Here is an 11,422-nt window from a genome sequence, read left to right on the forward strand (position 1 = left end):
TGTACCTGTTTCCTCCAGTATCTTCACAAGGTCCTTTGCTGTTGTTCTGGGATTGATTTGCACTTTTCGCACCAATGTACATTAATCTCTAGGAGACAGAACGTGTCTCCTTCCTGAGCGTGGTCACATGCTGTTTATACTTGCGTACTATTGTTTGTACAGATGAACGTGGTACCTTCAGGCGTTTGGAAATTGCTCCCAAGGATGAACCAGACTTGTGGAGGTCTACAATTTTCTTTCTGAGGTCTTGGCTGATTTCTTTTGATTTTCCCATGATGTCAAGCAAAGAGGCACTGAGTTTGAAGGTAGGCCTTGAAATACACCCACAGGTACACCTCCAATTGACTCAAATGATGTCAATTAGCCTATCAGAAGCTTCTAAAGCCATGACATCATTTTCTGGAATTTTCCATGCTGTTTAAAGGCACAGTCAACTTAGTGTATGTAAACCTCTGACCCACTGGAATTGTGATACAGTGAATTTTAAGTGAAATAATCTGTCAGTAAACAATTGTTGGAAAAATTACTTGTGTCATGCACAATGTGGATGTCCTAACCGACTTGCCAAAACGATAGTTTGTTAACAAGACATTTGTGGAGTGGTTGAAAAACAAGTTTTAATAACTCCAACCTTAGTGTATGTAAACTTCCGACTTCAACTGTACATGTGTTGCACATACAGAAAAATACACATCCACTTAGTAAAGTAAGCATATTTACATTTACGTCATTTAGCAGACGCTCTTATCCAGAGCGACTTACAGGAGCAATTAGGGTTAAGTGCCTTGCTCAAGGGCACATCGACAGATTTTTCACCTAGTCGGCTCGGGGATTAGAACCAGCGACCTTTCGGTTACTGGCACTACACTCTTAACCACTAAGCTACCTGCCACCCAATATGGATTGTTACACCATTTCAATTGCACACAACGCAAGTGGCTACCCACACACGTAGTCAATAAATGAAACAAGCAAGTTTGAACAGACGCAAACTAAATAAGATGCATGTATGAACACATGCTTTACCTACCCATCACAACAAAAACACCCCCACCTCCCCTGCTGCCACAAGTAAGACGCACAAACAATGAAGTATGCACACACGCATACTATACTCACACACTCTCTCTCTCACATACACCCACAGCCAAACATACATACTGTGCATACAATAGTGATTATATATGTAAGTGGACACAGTAACGCACACACAGGGCCGGCTCCAGACATAAGTGGTTGCTTAGGGCCCCCGGCCGCTAGGTGGCCCTGGACCAAAAAATTATATATACAGTGCATTCGGAAAGTATTCAGACCCCTTCACTTTTTCCACATTTTGTTACGTTACAGCCTTATTCTAAAATGTATTAGATAACATTTTTTCCTCATCACTACACACAATACCCCATAATGACAAAGCGAAAACAGGTTATAATTTTTTTTTTGTACATGTATTAAGAATAAAGAACAGAAATACCTTATGCCAAGAGTGTGCAAAGCTGTCATCAAGGCAAAGGGTGGCTATTTGAAGAATCTGAAATATAAAATATATTTTGATTTGTTTAACACTTTTTTGGTTACTACATATTTTACATTTTAGTCATTTAGCAGACGCTCTTATCCAGAGCGACTTACAGTTAGTGAATACATATATATATTTTTTTATACTGGCCCCCCGTGGGAAACAAACCCACAACCCTGGCGTTGCAAACGCCATGCTCTATCAACTGAGCTATATCCCTGCCGGCCATTCCCTCCCCTACCCTGGGCCAATTGTGCGCCGCCCATGAGTCTCCCGGTCGCGGCCGGCTGCGACAGAGCCTGGATTCGAACCAGGATCTCTAGTGGCACAGTTAGCACTGCGATGCAGTGCCTTAGACCACTGCACCACTCAGGAGACATGATTCCATATGTGTTATTTCATAGTTTTGATGTCTTCACTATTCATCTACAATGTAAAAAAATAGTAAAAATAAAGAAAAACCCTTGAATGAGTAGGTGTTCTAAAACTTTTGACCTGTAGTGTTACATTTTTAACACATTTGCAAAAAAAATCTAAAAACCAGTTTTTGCTTTGTCATTATGGGGTATTGTGTGTAGATTGATTTTAATCTATTTTACAATAAGGCTGTAACAAAACAAAATGTGTAAAAAGGGAAAGGGTCTGAATACTTTCCGAATTCACTGTATATATTTTTAGGAACTCAGTCAAGGTCTCAACTTACTGTTGAGCATTAGGATAGTAGAATACACAAGGTACAATTTAGAAATTTGGTTGAGCATCAGCAGTTTTTCTATTGTTATGTCAGTCACTGACAGTCACTCAATTAGCCATGTCAGCTAACCATTTTTAGATTGGTAAAATAGTCTAGCCAGCTATCTAAACTTGTAGTAATCGTGGCTGAATGCCGACCGGGCATGCATGGCATGTGCCCATTGGGCCTGACCTCCAGGGGGCCCCATAGCAGTTAAGAGCATTGGGCCAGTAACCGAAGGGTTGCTGGTTCGAATCCCAGAGCAGACTAGGTGAAACATCTGTCATTGTGCCCTTGAGCAAGGCAGCCTAATTGCTCTGGATAAGATGGCAAAATTGTAAAATTAATAGAATTAAATGAAATTTGTACAAAAACATGCATAAAGCTTGCTTTAAAACTGCATTATATTCTCTAGTCCCCATGGCAAAATGTGTAGAATTTCAGGAAATTAGCTTTAAAACTAACATTGTTCACTACGCCGTCATAAAGGGGGACCTTAAAAAGTTTTGACCTAGGGACGGCCCTGCTCACGTGGGCGCACGCGCACACACACACACACACACACACACACACACACACACACACACACACACACAACACACACACAAACACAACTCTCCTCTGTTTCACCTGGGGCTCCTAAGACTTGGGCCATGCAAGTGTGTTAGTCCCAAGGCTAGTGTAGCTAGCTAGCAGAGCTGAGGGTGTAGAGATCAAAGGTGCCTCTCCTCTCCCATACACAGGACATGGAGACATGCAGCACACAGGACAATCATTCAGATAAGATGAAGAGAGATTTCCTCCGGGGTGGAGAGGAGAAATGAAAGGTTGTGTTTTGTTCATTATCATTAAGATCTGACTCCTCTCTCTGTTCACATTTTACCTTTCTGCATGCTACAGATTGTGTGAGTGCCGATTAAGCCAACTTCTCCAAGCCGCAATCCGCTCAATTACTCTCAATTATCCCACTGGCCTCACTTGTGTTGTCTCTCTGCAGTTCAATTGTGAACTGAAACAACTTGTTGATTGACAGCGAGAGCCAATTAGAAGGCAGGAGAGAAACTCAAGACCCTCTGGTAATTATCCCTGATTAGCTGTGACATTCCACAGCCCCCATCAAAATAGTTGTATTGATATACTGTAGGTGGTGTTTAAAACAGTTTCATAACCCACATTATATCACATCACCACATAACATTCCTCTCTATTGATCAAATATATTGTAATGTAAATGACCATAGGCAGGAGGCTTTTTTTTAAATAGAAAGAATACAGCCACATATGCTTTCAGTTATGCATGGTAAGGCAATGTGTTGAAGGGCACAATAAAGTTAACAGGTTTGTGATGCTGAATGATAATATTAACTTGTTAACCTTGTGTTTTTTATGGTAAACTTCAGTCTTTGTGTGACTTGGTGCTTTCAGGCTCAAGGCTTTAAGTGGAGTTTCCAGCACTGAGGACCAAACATGGTTCAGAACCATGGAGAGCTCCATTGACTAAACACTGTCCTTCAGAATAAGTATATTTTCATATAACTCAGCTTCAGCACCATGGATAGCTCCATATGCTAGGAACAAGCCTGTAGCACCAGCCATACTTGAGCCTCAGTCAAAACCTGCATTGCTGTTTTTATGCAGGAAAGTGTGCATTAGCAGTAGTTATGCAAACAGTGTAACTACATCAACATGGCTATAGGAGGATCGATTAAATACAAGCCCTGAAATAACTTCATATTTCTTGGTAAAATATTGATCTTATGCTGTGTTGATACATACTCCATCTGGGGAAATTCAAGAGGGGTGAGTCTCTTTCGGGGTGTATGAACATGTCAAAAACATACAGGAAAACCTAACAGTAGCACTAACAGGATTCATACAGCCTTTGTATATTATTAGGAAAGTAGTTCATAAAAATGGACTGAAATGCAGGCAATGCAATGTAGGGTGATATTAGGTATACTATAACCCTGCATTGCATTGGGCCGGGGGGAGGTGGAGTTCAGAGGGTTAAAGTTGTATTTTTTACAACCAAATCTCTATTTTTGATGTAAATGGCATGTTATAGAAGGGTCCAGACACCGTTTTTGGGATTTCACGTTTTTGAGAAACTTACCCCAAACAGCAAATCACTTCCTCATCCTCGTTGTGTTGTACAGGGGCCCTGAAAAAACATGAACAAAGGCTCCATAAACACTCAAATACGTCCTTTTAGAAACAGCAAAGCTCTCAGTATAATAATGCAGGTCTTTAGATGTTGTACACATGAAATTGTGTCATTTCGAACTTTAGCCGCAATGTTATACTCCCTTTTGCGCGACTAGAGTCATTGCCCCTATCCAGCTGTTCCATTCTCCTTGTAGCCTCATGCTACAGGTAACTGCCAAAATAAAGGAAACACCAGTGTCTTAATAGGGTGTTGGGCCACCACGAGCCACCAGAACAGCTTCACTGAGTCTTGGCATAGATTCTACAAGTGTCTGGAACTTCCTGTGTGGAAGCACCCCATGCTTTCAATATACTTTGTATGCCTCATTTGCTGAAGTGTTTCCTTTATTTTGGCAGTTACCTGTAGAATGGACAGAGAGTTAAGACACAATTTCATGTGTACAACATCTAAAGACCTGAATCACTATACTGAGAGCTTTGCTGTTTCTAAAAGGATGTATTTGGGTGTTTTTGTTCATGTTTTTTCAGGGCCCCCATACTACACAACGAGGATGAGGAAGTTATTTTACTGTTTGGGGTAAGTTTCTCCAACATATGTGAAATCACAAAAAAGGTGTCTGGACCTTTCTATAACATGCCATTTACATCAAAAATAGGGATTTGGTTGCAAAAAATTAAACATATCCTTTAACTGGAGTTAACTGTAGTTTGAGCCACTGTTGTATACCCACATCACTTCACGGGGTCACTGTTATTGGCTAGTAGTGTTGCTGGCGGTGACAACGCAACAACACCCACACGTCCTTGAGTGTCCCACCGCCTCGCTCCATGATGAGCAGCACCAGTTACCCAGCTCTCTTCTAATGATATTATGGACTTAATGAGTTTTAATTGGGAGGAGATCTTAACTTGCAGCCTTAATTGCATCTGATTAAAGACAATATTAGTTTTACTGGCTGGCAAATTGTTTGGGGATGGGGGCGGGGGAGTGGGTTAGGGAGAGTGAGGAGGTTTTTAGTGAGATATGGATGGTCTCCTTGTGGAGATGGTCATCTAATGGAGGAAAGAAGACAGGAGGAGGAGACCAGGAGGAGAGGAGGAGACATGAGGAGAGGAGGAGACATGAGGAGAGGAGGAGACAGGAAGAGGAGGCAACAGGAGGATGAGGGTAAAGGGAGGTCATCATGAAGAAAGGATCAAGATGGAGTGGTGTTAATAAGGATATGTAGGAGGAGGAGAGGGAAAGGAGATAAAGGGAACTAGGAGAATGATGGAGGGATAACTAGGAGAATGATGGAGGGATAACTAGGAGAATGATGGTGGGATAACTAGGAGAATGATGGAGGGATAACTAGGAGAATGATGGAGGGAGAACTAGGATAATGATGGAGGGATAACTAGGATAATGATGGAGGAATAACTAGGAGAATGATGGAGGGAGAACTAGGAGAATGATGGAGGGAAAGCATGGGAGAGATAGAGAGAAAGAGAGAGATTTCGCTTAGAGCAAAAATATTCATAATAACTAATTTTCAGACTTTCACTGGTGACACAGGCCTATCTACTCCACACTGAAGCATGACTAAAGTTTTCTCCACAGTACATGACCGTATTACAAACCTCCATAGTGTAGACCCACTGACACCCTCTTAATATACAACTAACACTGTCCTTACCCAGATGTGTGTTCTTCCATAGCCTCACAGTATGTATTTGAGGAGATTAGTTGGCTTACAGAGTTCTTAAGAGCGGAACACTGCCGGAAAGTCATTAAGCTGTGTGATAGCGAGCAGGTTTCACTGGTTAAACACACCTATAGAACAGAGATATGTATATGCAATGGAACGTACAGCATTTTAATAATTCATGAACACTAACAACACCACTATGTATAGACACACACACACACACAGATGTGTACGTACACACACATGCACGTATGCACATAGACTTGTACTCTAGGTATGCAGACACACATAACACTCAGACACAAACACACACATACAGCCCCTCTCTCTCTCCATCTCTCACTCTCTCCTTTCAAAGCTCTACTCATCTTGGCCTGGATCAGTGGTGAGTCAAAGACAGGCACTAGAGATCTGGAGGTAAATTATGCTTATATGAGGGTTATTTCCTCTGGCTTGTGAAGTAAACCACGTGCTTAATTGCCATCCTCAGCTGACCAATTGTATAATTTCCTTTATTTTTTCACAACAGCCTCTCCTGCCCAGACTAGGAGCAGGTAATGAGCTGGGGGTGTCCCCCAAAGCTTTCGGCGAGGCAGCTTGAAATAGGTTTCACTAATTTACCAATTAGTCATAAGGTACAGTTGTGAGCGAGCAAGTTCCCTAAGTCCTTGAGTACCTAGATAGCTACACCCACCACCACCACTGCTATAGCCTCTTAGTGAGCGAGCGAGTTCCCCAAGTCATTGAGTAGCAAGCTACCCCACCACCACCAACACCACCACCACCACTACCACTCCTACAGCCTCTTAGTGAGTGAGTGAGTTCCCCAAGTCATTGAGTAGCTAGCTACACCCACCATCACCACCACTCCTATATCCTCTTAGTGAGTGAGTGAGTTCCCCAAGTAATTGAGTAGCTAGCTACCCCCACCACCACCCCCCACCACACCTATATCCTCTTAGTGAGTGAGTGAGTTCCCCAAGTAATTGAGTAGCTAGCTACCCCCACCACCACCCCCCCACCACACCTATAGCCTCTTAGTGAGTGAGTGAGTTCCCCAAGTAATTGAGTAGCTAGCTACCCCCACCACCACCCCCACTCCTATAGCCTCTTAGTGAGTGAGCGAGTTCCCCAAGTATTTGAGTAGCTAGCTACCCGCACCACCACCACCACACCTGTAGCCTCTTTGTGAGCGAGCGAGTTCCCCAAGTCTTTGAGTAGCTAGCTACCACCACCACCACTCATATAGCCTCTTAGTGAGCGAGTGAGTTCCCCAAGTCTTTGAGTAGCTAGCTACCCCCACCACCACCACCCCCACTCCTATAGCCTCTTAGTGAACGAGCGAGTTCCCCAAGTCTTTGAGTAGCTAGCTACCCCCACCACCACCACCCCCACTCCTATAGCCTCTTAGTGAACGAGCGAGTTCCCCAAGTCTTTGAGTAGCTAGCTACCCCCCACCACCACCACCCCCCACTCCTATAGCCTCTTAGTGAACGAGCGAGTTCCCCAAGTCTTTGAGTAGCTAGCTACCCCCACCACCACCACCCCCACTCCTATAGCCTCTTAGTGAACGAGCGAGTTCCCCAAGTCTTTGAGTAGCTAGCTACCCCACCACCACCACCACCACTCCTATAGCCTCTACCCACTGCAGTCATCATCACTCCATTACCGCGCTCCTCCACTCCTCCGCTCATCCTTTGGCCTCTTCTGCTTCTGTGAGGAGTCTTGGTCCCACCTGCACTTTGGAAATTAGTATACTCCTCCTGTGCCTTGGATGGAGGGAGGGAGGGAGGGAGTGTTTGTGGGAGTGGAGTGAGGGAGTGTGTGAATGTGTCGGCGTTGGCAAGTCTGCCTCTGTGTTTAAGTGAGTTGGGACCAGTTCCGCTGACCAGATGAACATGGGTTGGGTGTCTGGAGACATGAAGACTTATGAGAACAGGGATCAGCTTCACAGGAACAAAGTCAAAGCTTTGCTCCAGGTGGAAATCAAATTTTTCGCAGAGAGAAACACTTTCCCACAATCTTTTCCACAGATTCCCTTCCATCACAACCTAACCTGAGGAATTTCGAAATAAGACAAGTCTCAATAACATAAAACTCAGTTTAGTTTATTTTTATTGGCCTGAATACTCGTTATGTGTGAGTCTAAGCACATCAATCCCTGAGAGTGGCTGTGGCAATGCTTCAGTGTGGACATCAGTGTGAGAGACTGCATAATACATACTTATGGGAATCACTCAGTGTGTTTTCTCCTAATTAAATATGAATTCACCCCTCTGCATGTGTATGACTGTTTGGTGTGTGTCTCTATTCCTCTATTAGTATACAAGCACATCTGTGCAGCTGTGTGTGTGTGTGTTTGTGTGTGTGTGTGTGTATGTGTGTGTGTGTGTGTCTGTGTGTGTATGCGTGTGCATGCAATGTGCGACGTGTGTGTCCATGTGTGCATGCATGCGTTCAATGTGCGACACATGCGTTTAATGTGTGCACATACTGTAAGTGTGAGTGTGTCTGTATCAAGAGTGAATCCAGAGAGTAGAAAATGTTCCTGCTTTTCTCATCAGTCAATGAGTTTCTTGAACTCCAGGGTAATTGTGACTAATTAAGCCAAATAATTGAGTCAATTAAGCCGTGAAAGAGTTTGAATAAGACAGAGAGTTGATCTGTCTGTCCAAGCGGTGTGTGTCAAATATTATGCCACTGCACTCATTCTCCTCTCGTTACTCGCTCCCCTCACAAACTACTGCATACGTGTCTTACACACAGCTCTCTCTCTCTCTGTATCTCTTGCTCTCTACTGTACCTCTCTTTTCCTCCCTCTCTCTCTTCCTCTCATCCCCCCACATGCTAATGGACATCACAACCCCTCCTCCCCTCCCATGTCTGTCTAATCAAAAATCTATTAAAAACACCTTGCCGCCAAGTCTCGAGAGCCCGGCCCGGGCTGAGGGTGGAACGGAAATGCTTCTCCCTCTACCCTCTCTCCTCTCTATCCCTCTGTTCTCTTTTTCTCCACTCCTCACGTCTCTCTTCCTGTGTTAAGCGCCGCCCCTCCTGTCTACTGGAAGTTCGCAACATGATTTACGAGAACTGAGAACTTAATTTATATATTATTTTCCTCCTGCATCCTCTCATTTATTTATTAGATTTTTCTCCCAGCCACGCCGCCTCTTTCTGTCTCTGGCGTGGAAGAGGAGGAGGAGAGGAGGATGGGAGGATGGGATTAGAGGGGTAATGTGGTCTCGGGGCAGACCAGCAGACTGGCAGGCCTGCAGACATGGAACAGATCTGTCCCACAGTTAATGGCATTAGTGCTGTCCCTGAGGTGAATGAGGGAGGGGGGGGAGGGGAGGGAGGGGAGGGGAGGGAGGGGAGGGGAGGGGGGGAGGGGAGGGAGGAACGGAGGAAGAGAGGGGAGGGAGGGAGGAGAGGAGAGGAGAGGAGAGGAGAGGGAGAGGAGAGGAGAGGAGAGGAGAGGAGAGGAGAGGAGAGGAGAGGAGAGGAGAGGAGAGGAGAGGAGAGGAGAGGAGAGGAGAGGAGAGGAGAGGAGAGTCCGACTGAGAGAGACAGACAAACATATTAAAACTGTCTCTCTACCAGCCACGCACCTACTGTTTACTTTACTCCAACTAAACTGTGTGTGTGTGTGTCCCTCACCACACACTCTCCATCTGCCCCTGTACACACAGCAATACACTTACATGCACTCCTGCACCGAATCCCACAAACGCTCTCAAACAAACAAAAGTACACACACATTCATGCATATGCATGCACTCACACACACACCACACATGCGCATGCACACACACACACACACACACACACACAAACACACAGAAATACCCACAGCACACATGGATTCAGGCAGAAAAAACACTGTTTTCTCTCTCCATGTCAGGTGCAAATGGACTTCAGTGCAAAAGCAAACACGGTGCTCAGCAGAGAGGGGACATCATTGTCGACTCTGTCGACTGTCTGTGCGGATAAAGCTACTAGCACTCCTCTCCGAGCTACTCATTTGCACTTCCGCAGTTTTCTAACAAGGTGTTACTGATCCTAGCAGCTTTGGTGACGTCAACACCAACAACACGTTCTCCTGGCTGTCTCTCAGTAGAGCGTCCAAACGCAGCAGCCCTCCCAGCCTCCCTGCCTGAGTATCAAAGCCCCAAGGAACCACCACCAACACAGGCTCAAATTACCCTCAGCAGCCTGTTGGGAGAGACACAGACACACAGCAGAGCAGAGAGGAGAGAGAGACCAGAGAGGAGGGAGAGACAACACAACACAGATGGGGAGGGAGAGAGAGTGAGTGAGAGAGAGACAGAGTGAGAGGGAGACAGAGAGAGAGAGAGAGAGAGAGAGAGAGAGAGAGAGAGAGAGAGAGAGAGAGAGAGAGAGAGAGAGAGAGAGAGAGAGAGAGAGAGAGAGAGAGAGAGAGAGTGGGAGAGAGAGAGAGAGAGAGAGAGAGAGAGTGGAGAAGGAGAGAGAGAGAGAGAGAGAGAGAGAGAGAGAGAGAGAGGGAGAGAGAGAGAGAGAGAGAGAGAGAGAGAGAGAGAGAGAGAGAGAGAGAGAGAGAGAGAGAGAGAAAGAGGGGAAGGATCAGCAATGAAAGGCCAGGGATAGCTGGAGGAGAGGAGAAGAGAGAGGGCTGACAAAGAGAGGAGAGGAGGAGAGTTGTAGCCTTTTAAACATTCACATATCTAGTGCATGAGTTGGGGCATTGTTACTGGCAGCAGGAGAGGGAGTGGAGAGGGAATGAGAGAGGACACTGACAGACAGGTGGAGCCAACGCACACTGGCTTGTGATGGATGGAGAGGAGAGTTAGTAAATATACATGGAGCCCTCCTCCCTGGCACGTTGTGCTGCCTCAGCACACAGCAGATTGGCTGCTTTGCCCGATTATCTCCCTCCATCTGAAAAAGGTTAAGTCATGAAAATATTGTCTTGGATCATGAAAATATTAGCAAGTCTGCCCCTCCCTGCTAACGTGCACCTAGTCACTGGGAGAAGGGGAGAGGATAGGGTAAGGAGGGGAGAGAAAGAGAGAGTGAGAGAGAGAGGGGGGGGGTAAGAGAGAGAGAGAGAGAGTGACACTAACTTAGCCTCCAGTGTTCTCTCTTTTTATCTCTGTGTAACCAAGGCCACCTCGGGCACCAAAGGTGTGTCTGCAAACAGCTTTAGACAGAGCTATTGATCCCATAGGGGAGAGCTGCCATAGCCGCCACCCACACAGGTCCCCCTGAGCCCCCAGGAAGGTGTGCGGTTGTGGGGGGAAAGGCTTTACAGGTATTGGCCCTGGTAAAGGTCACCCA

Source organism: Coregonus clupeaformis, chromosome 7, assembly GCF_020615455.1.
Source record: "Coregonus clupeaformis isolate EN_2021a chromosome 7, ASM2061545v1, whole genome shotgun sequence".
Taxonomy (NCBI): Eukaryota; Metazoa; Chordata; class Actinopteri; order Salmoniformes; family Salmonidae; genus Coregonus; species Coregonus clupeaformis.